The sequence below is a fragment of the Tamandua tetradactyla genome, chromosome 8 (assembly GCF_023851605.1).
Source record: "Tamandua tetradactyla isolate mTamTet1 chromosome 8, mTamTet1.pri, whole genome shotgun sequence".
In the NCBI taxonomy this organism is placed as follows: Eukaryota; Metazoa; Chordata; class Mammalia; order Pilosa; family Myrmecophagidae; genus Tamandua; species Tamandua tetradactyla.
In genome coordinates, this window is record NC_135334.1 from 37,338,736 (window position 1) to 37,360,741 (window position 22,006).

Genomic DNA, 22,006 nt, shown 5'->3' on the forward strand with positions numbered 1-22,006 from the left:
AGGAGTAGAGAGGAAATACAGATCTTTACCTTCCCTTTCTGACATCTTTGATACTTTAGTCTTAGCAGTTTATTATAAAAGATGAAAAGTAATGGTACTGTGTATGTGCTTAAGTCACAATGTTTATTTAGATCAAAGATTGAGGAATTATTTCAGAAAAATATGGTCACCCAACTAGCCTTGAACACTGGTTCTGGTTTTATTTTACGCATATATTTCCCTCAGAATCGCCTGTGGGAAACCAGAGAAATTCTGTGGCTGAACTTTGAAGATAATCCCCCAGCATACTGAATTAAGGGACACTAATTGCATGATTTTTCATCCGGGTTTTAAAATACTCGTAAAACACTGTTTCCTAACATCCAGCAAAATACCTCTGTGAAAGCTGGTGAAAAATCTGCTCCAATCGTGTTTCTCATACTTGACCATGCTTAAGGCCATTACTGTGTTTGTTCCATTTGTCCTGAATTGGTATACAGTGACAGAAGGCCCCTGGCATGTTTCATATGTTCCATACACATCGTTAGGGTGTACTTGACAAGGAAATTGCCACTTCTTCCAGTAATTCCATAACCTTGAAGATTAAGACCTTGACATTACTATTTGAATAATGGTAGTCTGGAGCTTTACTATTATTATTATTGTTTTGCAAGAATCCAGGATGCAGGCTAAAATTTCTCAAATCAGTGTTCTTGAATTACCTGTAACAGAATCACCTGGAGTACTTAAAAAATACTGATTCCTTAATTCACCTGGACCCACTAACACAACGTTTCTGAAGGTGTCTCTGAATAACTTATATCTTTCACAATGAACACAGGTGATTGCTTTTCCACCCTAAAGTTCAAAGAACATTGCTGAAGCCTGGTTTCTACAGCTGAAGATTTTGTATTTTGTGGGCATAGGGAGCTCTAGGTCCTTTTCTTCCAGGGGGACCAATGGTTTATTTTTATCCAAAATCTGTTAGGGGCTTTTTTGTGCATTTTGAAACAGAAAATGAAATTAGTAATCTTAAGCCATATTCTATAGTTAGATGAAAAATAAAAATCTTCACATCTGGTAGAAAGAGGGGAAATATAATTAATATGCTCTATCCATTCTAATTGCATTTTGTCACCCATATTATTCTATTTTAGTTAAATTCATGTGCCCCCCTTGAATCCATCTCCCATCCTGGAGGAGTTAAGGAAGGAGAGGCAGGGAATGAGGAAAGAAGAAGAAAACATAAAGCATAAAGATTGTATCTGAAGGTTTGTTCTACTTACAAGTTGTAGATACTGAATTAAATAAGACAAGTAAAAAATAGCAACACTCGTCAGTAAAAACGTATTGCATATTAATAATGCAATAAATAAAATGAAATAAAATAAGACAAACATCCACATTAACAAAAGAAGGCATTTACCTGAAGCCTTCACAGTTTTCAGGGGTCACAATGAAATTCCTGCAAAAACATAATGAGTTCCATGGGTAAGATGTAAAAAATAAGAGGCAAAGGAAAATTATATCATAAACCATGCAGAATATCCCAATATGCCATCCAGTGGGCAATTTTAAGTAGATTAATAAATATTTTGAACTGATATTAAAGTAAGGGACAAGAGGATATGACTTTACGTAAAAAGAATGGGGTAATGATACAAAAGCAATAGCATTTATTGCAACGCATTTCTCACTGCACATTCTGTATATTAAAATACACTTTTACATTGTCGTCAAAATTATTACGTATAATAACTACATAATGGATTAGTTTACATAACAGGAGATTTAGTTCTCCTGTCTCTTGTTATCATCTTAAAGTTAGCAAACTGTGGTCTTCCTTACTCCAACCCAATCTCCCTGTTTTCACATTCATACACATCTTAGGGACCCTGAAAGAAATGAAAAAAATGGTATAAAATATTAAGCAATGTGAATTTCAGACTTTAAAATATTATGAATTTTAAAGGACTTATGCATTGCAACAGGAAATCCCATGCCTTAACAAACTGTATATTTATTCACAGTCTTTAAGTGAATGTCTAGAATGCTTAAATTCTAGGGGAGCCAGTTAAATTACAGAATGAGCCTAATGTTACTATCTTTTATATGATATTTTACTCATTATTGGATATCCAGGCCTCTACTACAGTTTCTGGTACTTACTATGTATTTGAATACTTAAATATTGGATGAAAACTTTTCCTATTTATTGTATTTTAGTTTTTGCATGCATTATCTTATTTAGTTTTCAATAACCCTTTGAGCAGCACATAAACTATTGTGCAATACTGATTTTCAAAAACAGCTATATATTTGAATTTATTGTGCTTGGATTTTCTTTTGAATTTGCCCAGAGTTGAGAGGAGAAATTAGATTCATGCAAATTGTTTTTTTAGTGATAGTGAAAGATTATTCGCTCTAAAGCTAAGACCTAGGAGACGAAAGCATGCAGAAGGTAAGGAACTTGAGCTAGGTCACACAGCAGTTGGTGGTGATGGAGTAAAATATTTTTTTAGTCTATGATTTGTATCACATAAGAAGATAACCAGAAAAGTTCAGCTGCATGCAATTTGAGAGGGGAAGAATTTCAAGTAAAGAAAGAAAAAAAGGATTTGGAATTTCAACATAGCAAATCCAACAAAGCATTTAAACACAGTGAAGATTAAGAAGGGTCACAGAAGTTGGGTATGAAGCCCCTTTGCAGGAGGTAAAGGAGGGAGTAAAAGGAGAGGGAAGGGCGGTGCAATGGTGGCTCAGTGACAGAATTCTTGCCTACCATGCTGGAGACTCAGGTTCGGTTCCCAGAACCTGCCCATGCCAAAAAAAAAAAAAAAAAAAAGTTGAAAAAACTTAAAAAAATAAAAGGAGAGGGAACGCAGTGAGAATAATTTATCTTTTCATGATCCACAGTAATTAAAGGAAAGAAAGAGAATGGTTCCTTAACAAAGTCAAGGAAAGACAGAGGGACATATATGTAGGGAAAGAAAAAAAAAACTAGTCGTGAGGGAGAGATTTAAAGGATCAAGAGAAAGCAAAACATTGATAGAACAAGTTCTCAGAGGAGAGGAAAAAGGGCACAAGTGGAGAACATGGTCTTAGATAAAATAAAGCTGGCATTTATTTGGCTGAATCTAGCATTTAATAACTGGAATAAATCTGGTGCCCACAGTGAGAATTTAGACACTTTGAAATAGAGTCTTTATATATATATATTTTTTTTCAGTTGATTTCAGAACATCTTGATATGGCTGAGATTTATATTATCAAAACTAAAATTCTGTTTTTAAGAGTTCCACCTCCAATGTTTGACAGTACCTATAAACTTCATTTATGCACCACAGAGTAAGTTAGGAAAGATAATAAATATCAATGTGAATAGCAGAAAGTGTCGATTTGATGAGTGATTGGATCCTGACAAATCAGTTTGTTTAAACATATCTCTAAACATTTATCTCACTGAATAGAAGAGGTAATGAAACCTTTTTCAGTTTAATCCTTTTTTGATGGTTGTTATGGGGAAAGGATATTCAGACTGTTATCCACGTAGAAAATTGGATGAATCAGTGTTTCCAGAATGTATCACAATGATCCATGTACACACAGTAAGCGCATATGTTTAACCTTTCCAAACAGAGCTTGAGGGAATACTTTTTCATCCTTCAGTCAAAAATCTTGAAAATACCCCTTTCTCAAAAGTAATTGACTCAAAGAATATTGCTGAATTATAGAGTGCAAAGTATATAAATTTATAGAATAGTGAATCCTCTGTGTTTCATTGCAATTTTTGAATTTTTTAATAAATAAGATTAAGAGTAAATACAAGGAAACTGAGTGAATTAATTTTTTTAATATTTGTCTTTGTATTGAATGCCCTAAGAATCTAGAAGTCTTGAGTAAGAATAATGTTAAGCAACGTTTGTACACTATTAACAAATAGAAGAGAATCTTATATTTGGTTTGTCCCACGATTAAGTATTTGTATTCTATAATGGTAAAAATGTCAGAATGGAGCTCTCCAGACTTATTTTACAAAAAGGAAAGTGATGTAGGTAAATTCTTCATTTGGAAAGGTCACTAGAAGCCATCTACACTAACTTTTATTTAATGCAGAAATGTTCTCCACAGCTCCCCAATTCAATGTAAAATTTGGGTACTTTATTTAAATATGCCTATGGATAAGCTAACTAAGGTATTCATATTTTGGTGGTTCTAAGTGTATTGTTTGTTTTTGTAAATAAAAATATTTAAAAATTTTGCAACTACTATGCACAAATCACCAGGTTTTCAAAGATGAATGAAACAGATCTACCCTCAGGAAAATTATAATGTAGAAGTAGAAAAGCACAGGCAAATAAATAGTTTTTGGATAATTTATACAAAATAATACTTTTTTTTCAGTACTAATTATAGGAAAAGCACAGAAAAGAGAGTAAATAATTGTTCTTTGTTGGATCAGAGAAGGCAATACTAAGGTGCATATAGAAGTATTCTAAGAGTTAAACAGGAAGACAAAGCAAAAGCTGGGGATCAACAACTATCCAAGACATAAAATAGAATGGTGTGTTCAGGAACAATGACTGGGGACTTCTGAATGGTAATACACCTGTGTGTGCTTATGGCAGTAGAGTGAAGGTTGTAGGAAATGAGGAAGAAAAGATAGGCTGAAGCCAGATCATCTGAGTTCTTACCAGCTGGGCCACAAAATTCTGAGCACAATCTGGAAGCATCAGGAAGAGGGAAGAATATTAAGTGGTGGGTAGTCTGATCAGATTTGCTTTTAGATGGATGACACTGGTGGAATATGTAAAGCACAGCCATGTTAGGGGCAGGAAGATTAGGTAGGAGGTCACAGCTGAGTCACAAAAGAAGAGAAGAAGGTGGTTAATAGGGTTGAGAAACATGCATAAGGTAGAATTCCAAGCAATCACATTGCTTGACTGATTGTGGGATTAAAGGATGAGTTGAAGATAATACTTACATGGGTGTCACAAGGTAATTTAACTGATTTTAATACTTATGTAATGTTTTCCTTTTGAATGGTATGGATAGTTTTAGCCATTAGTGCTAAGGATTCTAAGTATGAGCTGCCTCTAATGAACATAAACCCTGCCACGACAGTTTTAAGACACTGAGGATGTCATTTATTTTATGGTGATAATGTCCCAGGTGTCTGTGATTAGTGAGCAATGCCTTCTTCACAGATCTTTAGTTGCCACATAAATCAGCAATATATGTACTTCAGTGAGCATTTGTAAATAACTTAAAAATTAATTGCTCCTTGTTGTTCAGATAATTCTGTAGAGAATGAATTAAATTACAGTTGCCCTGTGGTTTATTTGGTAGAATGGAGGGAAACTGAACTTTGTATTAACTTTTGCAAAGCAGGACATGCATGTACAATTTATGGCTATCATAATAATCATAATTTTAGAAGTCATTTTGATGCTCTGGCATACAACACGGTACAAAGTTAACTGCCCCTTAGCAAACAATTTCTTGGGATTTTTTTACAAATTAAAGATGCCATAAAAATGATGGTCTTTGCTGATATTTCTTTCATTGGGGCATTTATTTCATCATTAGTAAGTGCATGCATTTGTACCATCCTCAGGATGAGCGTTATAGAAAATAATGATGTGTTTCTCACTTTAAACTCTTGGTGTTTCTCTTCTGGAACCAGTTTGCAATCATTGCCTCTCCTAGGAATTTAGGCTGCTGAGAAAAAAAAAAAGATTCAAAAAGCTTTGAAATCTTTCAGTGACATTCTTCTAATCTTTTAAAAACTCAATCTCAGGTTTCTTAAAGGAAAAGCAGCTCATCTTAAACTTTATTAGTGTATTTATAATTACTTAACTTGATCCTATATGTATTGTATCAGAGAAAATACAGAACTCACCATTCTTGTATATAAATTGGCAAGGATTGTGTCGTTGGCAAATCCAATTACTAAAAAATGGAGATGTGAAAAATAAAGATGCAATCATAAAAGATTCTGGATATTCTACCAATTTTTCCCTCAATTTCGTTTTTTCTGCTGACAGAGTTCCCTTTAGTGTTTCTTGTAGGGCAGTTCTTTCATTGGCAAATTCTCTCAGCATTTGTTTGTGAATATTTTCATCTCACCCTCAATTTTGTAAGACAACTTAACAGGATAAAGAATTCTAGGCTGGAAGTCTTTTTCATTTAGAATCTTAAATATATTATACCACTGCCTTCTTGCCTCCATGGTGCCTGTTGAATAGTACAGCTCCAATGTAGTTTCCCTTGTATGTAGTCAATCATTTTTCTTTTCTTTTCATGATTTACTGCTTCTCTTCAAGATTTGGCATTCTGATTAGTATGCATCTTGGAGTATGGCTGTTTGGATTTATTCTACTTGGGATTCATTAGACTTGTTTAATTGCATATTTATGTCTTTTATAAGAGTTGGGAAGTTTCCCTCCATAATCTCTTCAGCCAGCCTTCCTATTCCTATGCTAGGTCTGAGACATTAATAATTCTTTTATTTGTGTGCTTCATATTTTCTATCATTTCCCTGAGATCTAGTTTCATTCTTTCCATCTTTTTGCCTATTTATTCTTTTGTGTATTTAACTGTCCTGTCTTCTCATTGGTTTATTCTTACTTCTGCCTCTTCAAATCTGCTGTTGTGTGTCTCTAGTATACTTTTATTTTAGTCTACAGTATCTTTCTTCTCTGTGAGATCTGCTATTTTTCTATTATTTCAAATTCTTCTTTATGCTCTTCCAGTGTCTTCTTGATATCCTTGAAATCTTCATAAACATCCTTAATTAGTTGTTACAAATTCTGTGTCCCCACTGGTGATTTAATCATGTAGCTGGGTCATATCTGCCTGCATCTTCACATACTTTATGATCTTCTGTTGCAAATAGGGCATTTGATTTTCTTGATAAGGTTATTTTACAAGTTGATTTCCTTCACTCATCTAAGGTTTTTTTTTATCTACTTGGGTTTGCATTGAAGGTCCCCTTTTGGATTTGGTTTGTATGTCCTTCCCTCCCAAACCAAATCCTAGATCACATAGGAAGACTGGAATTCTATTGAAGGCTCAATTGAAAGCTAAGCACGTAGGCGATTTGTCAAACTAAACTTCCGTAATCATAAAAGAATCCAGATAGTCTACCATTTTTGCCCAGTTTTAATGAAATATAATTTACATAAAATCAAACCCATTCATTTTAATTATTCAGTTGGATGAATTTTGACATTTTATAATATTGAATAAACACTACCATAATCAAGACATAGAACATGTCTATCATTGTAACAATTTCTCTCCAACCCATTTATAGTCAACCCCCTCACTTAACTCATGACTCTATGCAAACATTTATTTTCCTTTTGTCACAATACTTCTCCTTTCTAGAATTTTATATAAATAAAATTATAGACTATATAATCTTTTGCCTTTGACTTCTCTACTTGGCACTACATATTCTATATTCAATCACATTATTGTTAAATCTGTTACTAAGTAATATTGTGGATATACCATAGTTATTTATTCATTCACTGGCTGATGTGTATTTGGATTTTTTAAATAATTTGGCTCATTATGAATGATGTTGCTTTGATCTAGTAGGGAAGGTGATAATGGAAGCAAGAGGTTGGGGATTGATGAATGGACGAATCATGAACCAAGCAAAGCAGCTGGCCTTTACAGAAGTTGAAAAAGATAAGTAAATAGGTTTTCCCCTGAAGTTTCCAAAAGGAACACAACCATAGCAACATCTTAATTTCAGACTTCCAACCTTCATAACAGTAAGAGATAAGTTTGCATTGTTTTAAGCCAGTAGCTTGTATAATTAACTACAGCAGCAATAGGAAACTACTATAAATTTTAGTTTGTTCAAGTTTTGGTGTGGAAATGTGTCTTTATTTTTCTGGGATAAATACCTAGGATTGCCCCCATATAGTGACTGTGTGCGTACACATATATACTTGTTTTTCAATTAAACATTGTATTTTGAGATAACATTATATCCCCATACAGTTACAAAAATAATACAGAAAAATCCCATGTACAATTTATCCGGTTCCCTTTAGTGACAAAATCTACCAAAAGCATACTATAATATCACAACCAGGATATTAACATTGATGCAGTCAAGATAAATAATAGTTTCATGTCCCCAAGATCCTTCAGGCTGTGCTTTCCCCTTTTGTAGTCCCATAAACTCTAAACCACCAACCCTCAACCCCAGACTATCAACAGAGAAAATCTGTTCTCCATATCTGTAATTTTGTCAGTTTTAGAATGTTACATAAACAAAGTCATATACTATGTAACCTTTTGGGTTTGACTCCCTTTATCATGTAACATAATTCTCTGGAGATTCATCCAAGTTCTTTTGCATATCAATAGTGCTTTCCTTTTTATTGCTGACTAGCATTCCATTGTGTGGATGATTCACAATTTGGCTATCCTTTCATTACTTGATAGATACCTGAGTTGTCTCCAGTTTTGCAGACAAATAGAGCTGCTATGAAAAATTTCTGAACAGGTTTTTGCATGAACATAATTTTTCCTTTCTCTGGGATAAATGCCTAGAAATTACTTGGTGGTTTGTATAATAGTCACATATTTAATTTTTTATGAAACTCCAAAAATGTCTTCCAGAACGGTATACTAGTAATAAATGTATGATCTAGCTTCTCCCCATTCTCATCAGTATTTGCTGTCAAAATTTTCTACTTTGGACATTCTAATAGGTGTGTAGTGATGTCTCATTGTGGTTTTAATTTAGATTTCTCTAACGGCTAATAATGTTGAATATATTTTCATGTGTGTATGTTCCATATGCATACCCACTTCAGTGAAATGTCTCTTCATGTCTTTTGACCATTTTCAAACTGGATAACACTTTTTTTACCATTGAGTTTTGAAAGGTTTTTACATATTCTAGATAATAGTCCTTTGTCAGTTGTGTGGTTTGCAAGTCTCTCCTCTTAGCAGCTTATTTTTATCATCCTCATAAGAGGGTATTTACAGAGAATGTTTTTAACTTTGACAAACTCTAATCTACAGTATTTTCTTTTTATGGATTATGCATTTGTTTTCAAGTCCAAAATTTCTTTGCCTAGCCCTAGATCTGAAGATTTTCTCTTATGATTTTTTCTACAGTTTTATGGTTTTGCATTTTACTTATAAGTGTGTGATACATTTTGGGTTAATTTTTCAATAACATTTGAGATTTAGGTCTGGTCTTTTTTCGTTTTTTTTTCCCACAATGTTGTTCAATTTCTCCAGCCCACTTACTGAAAAAACTTTCCTTCTGGTATGAAATTGATTTTGAACCTTTGACAAAAAACAATTGGGCAAATTTCTCTAAGTCTACTTATGGACTATGGGCTCTCTGTCCTGTTATTGATCTAAGTGTCCGTCCCTACACTACTACCACACAGTTTTGTTTATTGTAGCTAGATAATAAATACTGAAATTGGGAGGTTTATTCCGTCCACTTCACTGTTCTTTTGGAAGATTGTTTTAGATATTCTAAGGTCCTTGCATTTACATATAATTTATAGAATAATCTTGTTTATAGCTACAAATTATTCTGCTGTGATTTTGATAAGATTGTTATAAAACTGCATGAAATTTGAAAATGATTAATATATTTATTATCTTGAGTTTTCAAATTCATCAGTAAAGGTGTCTCCATTTATTTAGGCAAGTTTTTATTTCATTCTTTAAGTGTTTTGTAGTTTTCAACAAATAAATCTTGAACATGTTTTATTAGACAGCAACCTTTTTTTTAGTGATTGTAAATTGTATTTTTAGTTATGCTGTACATGTTTTTATTAATAGTATACAGAAATACAGTTGACTTTTCTGTGTTCTATGGTCTGCTGACTTCACTTACTAATTTTAAAAAAGTTCCTTTTCATTTTTCTTAGGAATATTTCATGAGGGTAGTAATGCCACCTGAACATAAGGGTGGCTTTATTTCTTTCTTTCGAATCTGTATACCTTTTGTTTCCTTTTATTATTTGATTGCACTGGCTAGACCTTCTCATACTAAGTTTAATAAAAACAATGGAGAGTTTATCTTTGCCTTGTTCAGAAACTTTAGGGAAATATCAGTCTTTCACCACTAGGTATGATTTTAGCTGCAGGTTTTTTGTGTGTGTGTGTGTGAATGTTCATTCTCAAGCTTAGAAAATTCCCTCTCTATTCCTATTTTGTCAGAAAGTTTTGTCAGATGGATGAGTGCTTAGTTTTGACAAATACTTTTTATATGTCAATTGATACAATCATGTCATTTTTCTTCTTTAGTCTGTTAAAATGGTAGATTATACTGATTACTTTTCATATATCAAACCAGCTTGCATCCCTGGAATAAATCCTGCTTAGTCATGGTATGTAATTCTTTTTATATATTGCTAAGTTCAATTGACTAATATTTTCTGGAAAACTTCTGAATCGATATTTATGAGATTTCTTATCTGTAGCTTTCTTTTATATATTATTTTTGTCTAGTTTTGCTATCAGAGCAATATTAGCTTCATAAATTGCAATGTCCTCCCTTCTACATTCTGAAAAAGATATATAGATTTAGAGTTCATTATTTTTAAAACATTGTGTGGAAACTCCCAGTGAAATTGGCCTAAAGTTTTATATTTCAGCATTTTAATTATAGATTAAATTTCCTTAAGAGTTACAAGGCTATTTAAAATATCTATTTTATATTGGGTGAATAATGGCGGTTTGTTTTCTTTAAGGAGTTAGTCCATTTCATCTAGGTTATCAAGTATATTTATGTAAAGTTATACGTAATATTTCCTATTATCCTTTTTATATGTGTAGGATCTACAATCTCTCTTGCTTCCTTTTTGTTACTGATAAAGGTATCAACCCATTTTCCCCTATCAAACTTGCCAGAGTATATCCAAAGATATACTCTCCATTGTTTTTATTGATTTTGTAAAGAGCCAGCTTTTTCTTTTATTTTCTCTGATGTTTTCCTGCTCTTAATTTCATCGATTTTTCTATTTATTATTTATTCCCTTTTGCTTGGTTTAGGTTTACTTTGCTTTTCTTTTTCTATATTATTCAGAATATTGAATTGGGATTTTTCTTCTTTTTTAATGTAAATATTTAATAAGGTAAATTTATCTCTTGCCACTGCTTTATCTGTTTCCCCAAATTTTGATATGTTGCATTTTCATTTTAAGTCACTGCATTTTTTTAAATTCCCTTTAAACTTTCCTTTTGCCCAATGGATTATTAAGAAGTGGGTTATTTAGAGCCCAACTGTTTGCAAACATTCTCCTTAAATTTCTGTGTCGATTCATAATTTCTAGTTTGATTCCACTGTGGCTAGAGTGCACACTGTGTGATTTCAGTTATTTTCAATTTGTTAGATTTCTTTTATAGATCAGGATATATCTTGATATGTGTTCTGAGGGTTCTTAATGAGAATGTGTATTCTGCTGTTGCTGGGTGAATGGGTCTATAAGTGTTGACCAGATCTTATAGCTTGATGCTGTTGTTTAGTTCTTCTGTATTATTGCTGATTGTTTGTTCGTCTACCAATTATTGAGAGAGAGGTGTTGAAGTCTCTAGATGTAATTATGGCTTTATATATTTGTCCCTTAAAGATAAAGAGACTGATCAGCTATAGTAAAGGAATGGAGAAAGATATACCATGATAACACAAAAAGAAAGCTAGAGTGGTGATATTAACTTCAGACAAAGCAAAGCATTCTTCAGAAGAAGGAAAATTATCAGAGTTTGTAAAGAGTGGCATTACATAATGATAAATGGTCAATTCTACAAGAATATTTAGCAGTTTTTGCCAGGTATGCACTAACAATAGAGCATCAAAATAGAAAATGCAAAAACTGATAGTACTGCAATGAGAAATAAACAGAGTGCTTGTATTAGTTTCCTGAGAGCCAAAACAAAATACAAAATCATACAGTGGGTTGGCTTAAAGAATGAGAATTTACTGATTCATGGTTTTGAGGATAGGATAAGTGCAAAATCAAGGTGTCTTCAAAGTAATGCTCTTTCCCCAAAGACTGCATTCTGGGGCTGGCTACTAGTGATCTTTGGACCTTTGGCTTTTCTGTAACATGACAAAGTACATGGCAGTCAGTATCTTCTCCTTTCACTTTCAGGTTCCACTGATTTTCAGCTTGTGTCTGTTTCTCATGGCATCTTCAATTTGCTTTGCTTATAAAGACTTCAGAAATATTGGATTAAGGCCCACTCTTATTTAGTTTGGGTGCAGCTTAACAACATCTTCAAAGATTCTAATTAAATAGGTTCACACCCACAGTATCAGGGTTGAGACCTGAGCATGCCTTCTGTGGGGAACATGAGTCAATCCCCAGCACTGTTACATTTGGACATTTCAACACTCCTCTTTCGGTAACTGATAGATCCCGCAGAAGAAAATCAGTAATGACATATTTGAACTGAAGAGTACCGTAAATCAACTTGATTTAACTGACATTTCAAGAACATGTCACCCAACAACAACAGAAGACAAATTCTTTTTGCACTCACATGTAATATTCATGAAGCTAGACTGAGGAGTCTGGCTTCTAGCCATAATGCCTATATGTGATCTTGCAGGTCCGACCACAGCAATTACTAAGGTTTTTCTTCACAAGTCTCAGGAGGAAATTACCCCATTCATACCAGACTTGGTGCATAGCCAGTTCACTGCAGCTTCTGAAGAGAGCTGCAGTCAAGGACGCAGGCTCCCCTGGCTGGTCATGCTCTTAATCTTATTTATATTTCTAACCTGAGAACTTCAGAAAGGGGCCTTATTAGGAGGCAGGTGGGGAATCCTTAAAGACACTTGTCATCTCTGACTCAGTGCTCAATACTTTTCCACACTTAGCCTTTCCCCTCTCCTCTTTCTCCTAGCTTTAGGTCCATAAAATGGCAGCAGCCTTTTGTTTGAAACTCCCTTGGCACTCTTCCATATGGGAAAACAGAACAGAGTGGGAGCTGGCTTTCTCCAGTTTAACATATTGAAAGTAGGTGACAATAAGCTTGACTATTGCTTTCATTTGGCTTATCTTAATTTGCTACTTTTGACATCTGCCAGTTCAGTTTAGTTCTTTCAGCTTAGTTCAACTCTTCTCATAGACCACATACTGATTCAGAAAACATATATTACATAAAAGAATAGAAATCAAACAAACTATGCTCTGAGATCACAATGGCATTAAATTAGGAAACAATAAGAAGTTAGCTGGAAAATTCCCAAATATTTTGAGATTAAACAACATACTTCTAAATAATACATGGTTCAATTAAGAAGTTTCAAGAGAAATTTTAAAATATTGTGAACTAAATGAAAATATAAATACAAAATATCAAAATCTGTGTGATGCAGCAAAAGTAATGCTTAGAGGGAAATTTATAGCATTCAGTACATATATTAAAAAGGAGAAAGAGATAAAATCAATAATCTAAGTTTAGACATTAAGAGACTAGAAAAGGAGAAGATACAAATCAGTAATATTGGGAGAGTGGTCATAACTACTGATCTTATGGGCATTAAAAGATAAAGGAATAAGTTCCCAGTAAATCTGTTAAGATTCATGACAGATTTTAAATAAAAAGAGGCAGAATTTCTTGAACAACAATTCCCTTTGTGGTAAATTCAGCCCAAATATCAAATCTACGTAAATAATTGCAAACTGTTCTCCTTTGTTAAGCCTTCTTTGATAAAACTAGCCTACAAGGATTTTATTCCCAAAACTTTTATAGCAAGTTTTGTCTATAATACCTATGGAGTACTTGTCTAATGTCTTATAATTTTTCTAAATATGGACAAGGATCTATTTGGTTTCCTCAATGATCACTGAAGTCCTTGGAGAAGTACATGTTATGCTTCATTTGTACCACATAAAATTATTTATGTTATTTTGACAAATTATGTTTTATGCCTCTATATATCATCAGCATATACATAAAAAAATTTTTAAAGATGAAGGAATATTTTGAACACATCTATTGCCGACAAATCTGATAATTTGTCCCCTCTTGTATCACCACTTGTATTTAATATTGTACTGGAAGTCTTCAGTAATGCAATAACACAAGAAAGGAAATGAAAGTCATACAGATGGAAAGGAAGACATAAAGTCTTTCCTCAAAGATGGCATGATTGCCTATGAAGAAACACCCCCCCCCAAAATCAACAATAACAGCAACAACACCAGAACAAACTCCCAGAACTAATAAGTGATGATAGCAAGATCATAGGATATAAGGTTAATACATAAAAGCAAATGGCTTTCCTATATAAGAGCAACGAATAATTGGTATTTGAAATGAAAAACAAAATAGTATTTACATTAGCATGAATAAATTGATAAACTCAGATATAAATCTAGCATGGTATAAGTGGGGACAACTAGAAAACTTTGATGAAAGAAAACAAAGCTCTAAATAAATGAAGAGACAGTCCTCATGTTCAAGGTGTAGATGACTCAATATCGCTAAGATGTTAATTCTTCCAAAATTTATCTATAGATTCAAAGTATTCCCAATCTAAATCCAGCAACTATTTTGTAGATATCAGAAAACTAACTCTAAGATGTATATGGAAAGGCAAATGACCTAGAACAGCTAACACAATACTAAAGAAGAACAGAGCTGGAGGACTGATACTACCCAACTTCAGGAAGTAATATAAAGAAAGTGCGTATTGGTGAAAGAATAGACACATAGCTCAATGGAACAGAACAGAAACTCAAAAATAGTCCTACATAAATATGTAGATGCTCATATTTAACAAAAAAAAAATCTATGATCAGGTCTTACACTTTTTTACAAAAAAGCAACTTAAAGTTGATCACAGTCCTAAAGTTAAATTGCAGTATTCTAAAATTTCTAGACTAAACACAGGAAAAAACCTAAGTCACTTGTTTTGGTGATCACTTTTTAGATATAACATCAAAAGCAGGATTCATGAAAGAAAAGTAATTGATCAGTTTAGGTTTATCATAATTTAAAACTACTGATCTGCAAGTCACTCTAAAGAGAATGAAAAATCATGCCACACACTGGGAAAAAATATTTTCAGAACAAATATCTGAGGAAGTGCTTGAATCCAAAATTTTCAAGGAACATTAAATTCAATAACAAGAAAACAAACCATGCAATTAAAAAAATGGGCTAAAGATCTGAACAGACACCATCTGAACAGACACAGATGGTAAATGAACATATGAAAAGATACTTAGAATCATTGGTCATTAAAGAATTGCAAATTAAAACAATGAAATACACAATTTATAAACTGGCTTATAGTAAAAAAAAAAAAAACACGGATAATACCAAATGCTGGCAAGGGCTGGGAGGAATGGGAACTCTCCTTCAATGTTTATGGGAATGCAAAATGGTTCAGTCACTTTGGAAGAAAATTTAGTTGCATCTTGCAAAGCTAAACATATTTTTACCAAATGATACATATTTACACATTTCATTTGAGAAAATAATGTCCTTACAAATTCCTGCATGAGAATGTTAATAGAAATTTTATTCACAAGTACCCCCAAACTGGAAGCAACCAAGGCATCTTTCAATATGTGAATAAACAGACATCCATCCATCCAGTGGAATATTATTCAGCACTAAAATGAAATACGTTATCAAGCCATGCATAAAAATGGATCCTAAATCCGTACTGCTGTGTGAATGAAGCCTATTTCTAAATTCTTTAGAAATAATAATACACACTGTATTATTTTAATTTTATGACATTTTATAAAAAAGCAAAACCATAGAATTAAAAGATAAGCGGTTTACAAGAGATTTCGAGTGAGGATGGGAAAGATGAACAGGTAGTGTACAGGAAATTTTTAGGGCAGTGAAACTAATATTTCCTGATACAATAGTGGCAAATACATGACATTATTATACACTTGGTCAAAACCCATAGACTTCACCACACAGAGAGTGAGCATCTATGCAAATTAAAACAAAATCATCTGGAGGATAAGGGATCCCAGGAAGCAGTGCAGTCTGTGACAAAAGAATCTAACTTTATTATGCTGATGTGAAATGATCTTACCAAAAGGACTCATGGGAAAATTGCTGATATAGGTAATTCAGGAAATAAAAAAGAGTCTATAAGCGTAAATGCTTAAGAAACTTCACAGAAGCACTACATTCTAGGTGATAAAGTTGTATCCCACAAGAGCAAAGGGTAATAATGGGATACTCTATACATTATTCTGCAATTAAATGTTTGGCAGATAGTGCAAGCCAGGCTTCTCACTGTTGGAATGGGAGTTTACAGAACAGTAGGAGAAGGAGGCTAGATTATGAACCATGCAGTCGTGGATTATGGTTGAAGACATAAAATAAGATTTCATGTTTAGCTTAATATAGATACATTTGGTCACATATAGAAATATTTACAGTTGTATTTATGAACAATTGTTGTGTTAGTGTACACACATCTATTTCTTTAGTTTTTCAGTTGATAGGGTCCAGTAGCAATAGTGCCCAGATATTGTCCTCTAATACCATTCTCCAGCAAACAGAACCAGGAATCCTTGAAGAAATGACTAATTCTATTTCGTGGGAGGGAAATATAGAAGATGAACCTGAAGCATCTTGTAGTGTCAGAAAGTAAGGAACGTCTCAGAAAACAAAACAAAAGGAACAATACCAAAACAAAAACATTGTAATGGAGTATGGCAAAGGGCACAAGAGCCAAATGAGAGTGCCCCAATGACCAACATTGGAAAAGGCTGAGCAACAAAATAAATGAAGTAATATTGGACTATAACACAAAGTACAAAATAAATACACCTCAATTCATAAATTTACAGATAAATGATTGAATAAATTAACAAATGGGGAGAAGAGACAAATATCTATACAGAAGAATTCCATATAAATTATATTGATACTCTGCACTAAAAAAACGGGCATAACTCTTCTCTCCTTAATTGTGTGCTATACATAGATTCCTCTTTCAGAAAGTACAGTGGAAAAAGTTAAAGAATAAATATAAAAGATAACTTTACAGTAGAGAAATCTGATAAACACAACTTCATCCAAGTCACTAAGGTCAATATTAAAGGTCACATATTGGGTTGAGTGTATGCACCTTTGATACGATATAATGAAAATGGCATTTCACCACTGGAATCTTCCTTCCCCCAACCTATAATAGCAGCATAATGATGAGAAAAAAATAAGAAAAATTCTAATAGAGGGGTACCCTGCAATATAACTAGCCATTACTCCTTAGAACCATCAAAGACATCAAAAAATAAGGAAATGTCCGAGAAATTATCACAGCCAATAGGCACCTATAAAGACATGAACTCGACATGTAATATGGTATCCTGGGTGGGACTTAGGAACAGAGAAAAAGGTGAAAACTAAGGAAATCTGGAAAGAACATGAACTTTGGTTAATAACAATGTATCAATATTGTTTCATTATTTTTAATGAATGCATTACATTCGTGTAAGATTTTTATAAAAGGGGAAACTATGTGCTGTAATATATAAGAATTCTCTGTACTATCTTCTCAATATTTCTGTAAATCTAAAACTACTATAAAAATAAGGAATATTTATTGCTATGAAAATAAGATATGCATATATATGCTGTTATATTTTGAACTATTCAAAGTTCATGCCTTTTAGAATATTTGAGAATTGGTGAAGTTTTGAAAATTGGAAAATTTACTTCAGAATTAGTGAGTTATAAAGCATCAGTGATGATGATTTATTTTGATTTAAACCCTTTTGAAAAGTAGTAACAAATAAGATTAATAAATATTTGAAAAATCAGAAAAGCATTCTGAGCAATGAGTACTCTTTTCATTTAACCTCACACATTTCTAAGACATGTTTGTTGACACTGTAGGAATATGTGAGAGTTGACTTTTGTAGTTAAGTATTTTCAATTTTTAAACCCAATCATTTTAATGTAATTGTAGTATTCATATCTAAAGCTGCATCATTTTATTTCATTGTTTTGATGTGAAAAAAATAAACATCTAATCCCTAAGGAAAAGTTTTTTTTAAGTAAGAACAAAGAGACCAAAGGCCTTGGCTAACCTCCTCATTCTGTGACAAAACTCTTGTTGATCAGTTTGAAGAAATAGCAGTTGACAAGGTTAATACAAGCAATTTACTTCCTAGGTGAATGTTGTATCAGTAAGCGTAGAAATGCTTCAAAGGAAAAAAATACAAGAGCCACTATGCATAAACGGGCAACATGAACTGCCATGAATGACACAGCAGCTGCAGTATATATAGAGAGAGAGATGGCAATTACGTATTTAGAGAGGAAGACTGAAACTTGAAAACAAGAGCTAAATTAAAGGAGATTGGATGAAGAATGGGGGGAGAAACAGAAGCTGTGAAATGGAGAGCGCAGTGCATTAAAGTAAAATTCATCATAGTGTTAACAATGACAATATATTCCTTGATACTTTACTAATGTTTCACTGTTCATAAGCAATATTCAAAAAACAGCAACATTTATTTTAGGTGGATCACTGGGCAAAGAGGGCAGAAGTAGGTGGGGTGTAGATGAAACAAGACTGGCTATAAATTAATTATTAAAACTGTATAATGGGCATATGAAATTTCATTACACTTTGCTCCCTACTATACATCAGGCTTAAAGTTTTCATCATAAAACATTTTACATTTTTTCTTTAAGAGTGAAAAAGGAAGAGTATTTTACTGTTTAGCCATCATCAGAATATCAATCTCTTCCATACATGTATTCATTACTTATTCAACAGCAATCATGTGTTAGGTCAAAGACCTGGATTGAGCATACTTTTCCCACATTCTAAGCAAGAATTTAAACAGAAAATAAAAGGACTGATGGAGTTTATCATCAGAATCCACAGAATACCAGAACAATGATAGTAATGATGAATTTGTAACAATTATACAATAATTTCTAAACTTAATAGAGAACAAATGAATAAACCCAAAGTAACAAGTAAAGTGGCAGAATAAGCAACAATTTGTTTACAAAATTATTGCCAACCAGAACCACCTGCATCCGGCCTTTCCTGCTCAAAAATGGAAGAATGTCATACATTTGAATAATAATTTCATCATAAGATCGGAAAATTTTTATTTATTGTGAAATAAAACTACTCAACTTCTTCCAACTTGGTTAAAATTTCCTCTTCATTAAAGATGCTTTGTATTGAAAAAAAGGAAAATTGGTGGCAAAGGATAGCAAATAGGTAAAAAGTTTGATGAGTTACTACCTTGAACCCGCATCCTAGCTAGCAAATTCTCATCATTATCAAGTTCATCAGTGGGCATTTCCCAAGTGACTGCTGAGGGTGAGAGTGTTTTAAAAAGCCTAGGCAGTATACAATTCCACCAGAAAACATGGCCACCAATAATCCAGACCAGATATTGATGATTCCACAGTTCTGTTTTCACTCAGTTAAGATTTCATGTAGGTAACTGAGAACTGGGTTCAAGGTACATGAACTCTGCTGACTAAATCAGCCCCAATCTCCATGTTGAAGCTTTATCTTAAGTACCAGTCAGGAACCACTCAGAAATTACTTATTTCTGTTACAGAAAATATTTTATTTACTTTTCAGTTTTCCATTCTCTCAACATTCTTTCTTTTAAAACCAATTAGTTTCCAAGAACTATAGAACCAGTTGCTCTTCCACAGTATTTCCTTTTCCCTTGCTTTGGTGTGAACCCACATTGTTTCTCACATGAAATACTGTAGTAACAAATAAATGATCTCCTTCATTCCAACCCCCCACCCCCCGCCACTTCCCATCCATCTGACACTATGTGGTTAGAGTGATCTTTCTAAATAACTACCTGATCATATCACTTCCTTGCCTAAAAGTCTTCAAAAGCTGCCCATTATTTTCAATAAAATACCTGAACTTAGCTTGGAATGTTAGATGCTTGATGATATTACACCTATTCATTCATTCTTTGTTTCCATTTTCTACCATGCCTTCATATCCATCCCTAGCTTTCACTACTACTTGCTTTTCAAAAATACCATCTTCTGTGCTATTGCACAGAAACTTCCCTCTGCACTTACTCAATTTTATTTCAATTTTTTAAACAACTCCTCTTTTTACCCTCCAATAATTTTTAGAACCAGTTCCTTCAGGCCCTTGTGTTGAAGGATCGCCTGTTCCTTCATGAACCAATTCTTATAAGTAATTTCTGCTCCCTACATTCCCAGAACCACAAGCATATGTCTGTCTTCACTTTTACACGTTGCATTTCAATAGCTGTTTTACCTTGCGGTCTTGTCCACTAGAACATGACGAGTTTCTGGCGGACAAGAACTTTTGCCAAAATTCTCTATATAGATTGGTATCTAATACTCTCTGGAACATACTAGAAACTCAGTGAAAGTTTATTAAATGAATAAATGGTTTATAATAATGAAAAATATTTTTAAAATAGATATCATTAATATTGTCTTTCACTCTGATTTCGTATTAACCTTGAAGAAATAAAACGTTGATCATTCTATTCCCACTTCAGCAATTTTCAAAAGATCCCCACTGCCAACTAATAAAACCCAAATTTCTAGGCCAATGGTTCACTTTCTACCATATTTCAGAAGTTTTTTTTTTAGATATTGTGTACTCTAGTCAAGCAGAAATAATCACTAACTGTTCCTTTTATATCCCATCACATCCCTGTCTCCATACCTTTGATCATATATCATTTTTGCCTTTAGTGTTCATTATTTAAAAATACAGAAGTTGTACTTATAAAACAGCACAGAAAGCTTTATGTACTAACTTTATTCCACTTTGCATGCCAGTTTTAAAGTAATTTTCTTATTCCCCAACTGAATTAACTGAACTCAATGAGGCCTATATGTTTTTGCTTTTTTAAATCAGCTTTATTGAGATATATTCAGATGCTCTACAATCCATCCAAAGTATACAATCAATGTTTTTTCATATAAGAACAAAGCTGTGCATTCATCATCACAATCAGTGTTAGAACATTTCATTACTCCTGAAAGAAAAACCATATATCCCTCATCTCTCAATCTCCTTCCCTTCCCCAGAAGTACATAATCACTAAACTAATTCTGTCTCTATAGATTTATTTATATTTACATTTTATGTGAATGATATAAATTCATGCAATATATAGTAGTTTGTGTCTGGTTTCTTCCACTTAGCGTAATACTTTTTTTTAATTATTATTATTTTTAATCAAAGAAGTTGTAGGTTTGCAGAAAAGTCAGGTAAATAATACAACATTCCCATATAACCCTCTATTGTTGATGCTTTGCATTAGTTGGTACCTTTGTAATAACTGATGAAAGAATATTAAAATATTACTATGAACAATAGTCCATAGTTTATACCAGGTGTATGTTCCTCCATATACTACTTTTTTAAAAACACCTTGTAATAAACAGTGTGGTATATTTGTTATAATTCATGAAAGAACATTCTTATAATTGTACTATTAACCACAGTCCATCTTCCACAATAGGGTTCACTTTGCTATACAATCCCATGTTTCATCTTCTAATCTTCATTCTAGTAACATATACAACCAAAACTTCCACTTTCAACCACATTCACAAATATAATCTGTTTGTGCTGTTAATTATACTTGAAGATGCTTCCCTACATTTTGTTTCAGGATTGATTCTGAATTAATTTTTATATATGGCGTGAGATAGGGGTCCTATTTCATCCTTTGGCTAGGGATATCCAGTTCTTCCTGCACTATTTGTTGAGGTGACCATCTGTCCCGATTGAGTGGATATGGTCACCTTGTCAGATGCCAATTGGTCATCGATGTAAGGGTCTATTTCTGAGCTATCAATTTGATCCAACAGGTCAATATATCTATTGTTATGTCAGCACCATGCTGTTCTGACCACTCCAACTTTGAAATATTCTTTACAGTCAGGAAGTGTGAGTCTTCCAACTTTATTCTTTTTCAGGATGCTTTTGGCTATTCAGGACCCCTTCCCTTCCAAATAAATTTTATAATTTGGTTTCCCATAT

General features: G+C 33.1%; 1 long non-coding RNA gene across 4 annotated transcripts in view; it reads right to left on the reverse strand.

Moving 5' to 3' along the window:
• Positions 1-22,006, reverse strand: part of LOC143643339 (uncharacterized) — a 228,875-nt gene that overhangs the window by 75,727 nt on the left and 131,142 nt on the right. For all 4 annotated transcript variants that reach the window (XR_013156229.1, XR_013156230.1, XR_013156231.1 and 1 more), the window contains exon 2: positions 1,406-1,444. This is a non-coding gene — a long non-coding RNA (uncharacterized LOC143643339). The remainder of the gene's footprint in view (positions 1-1,405; positions 1,445-22,006) is intronic.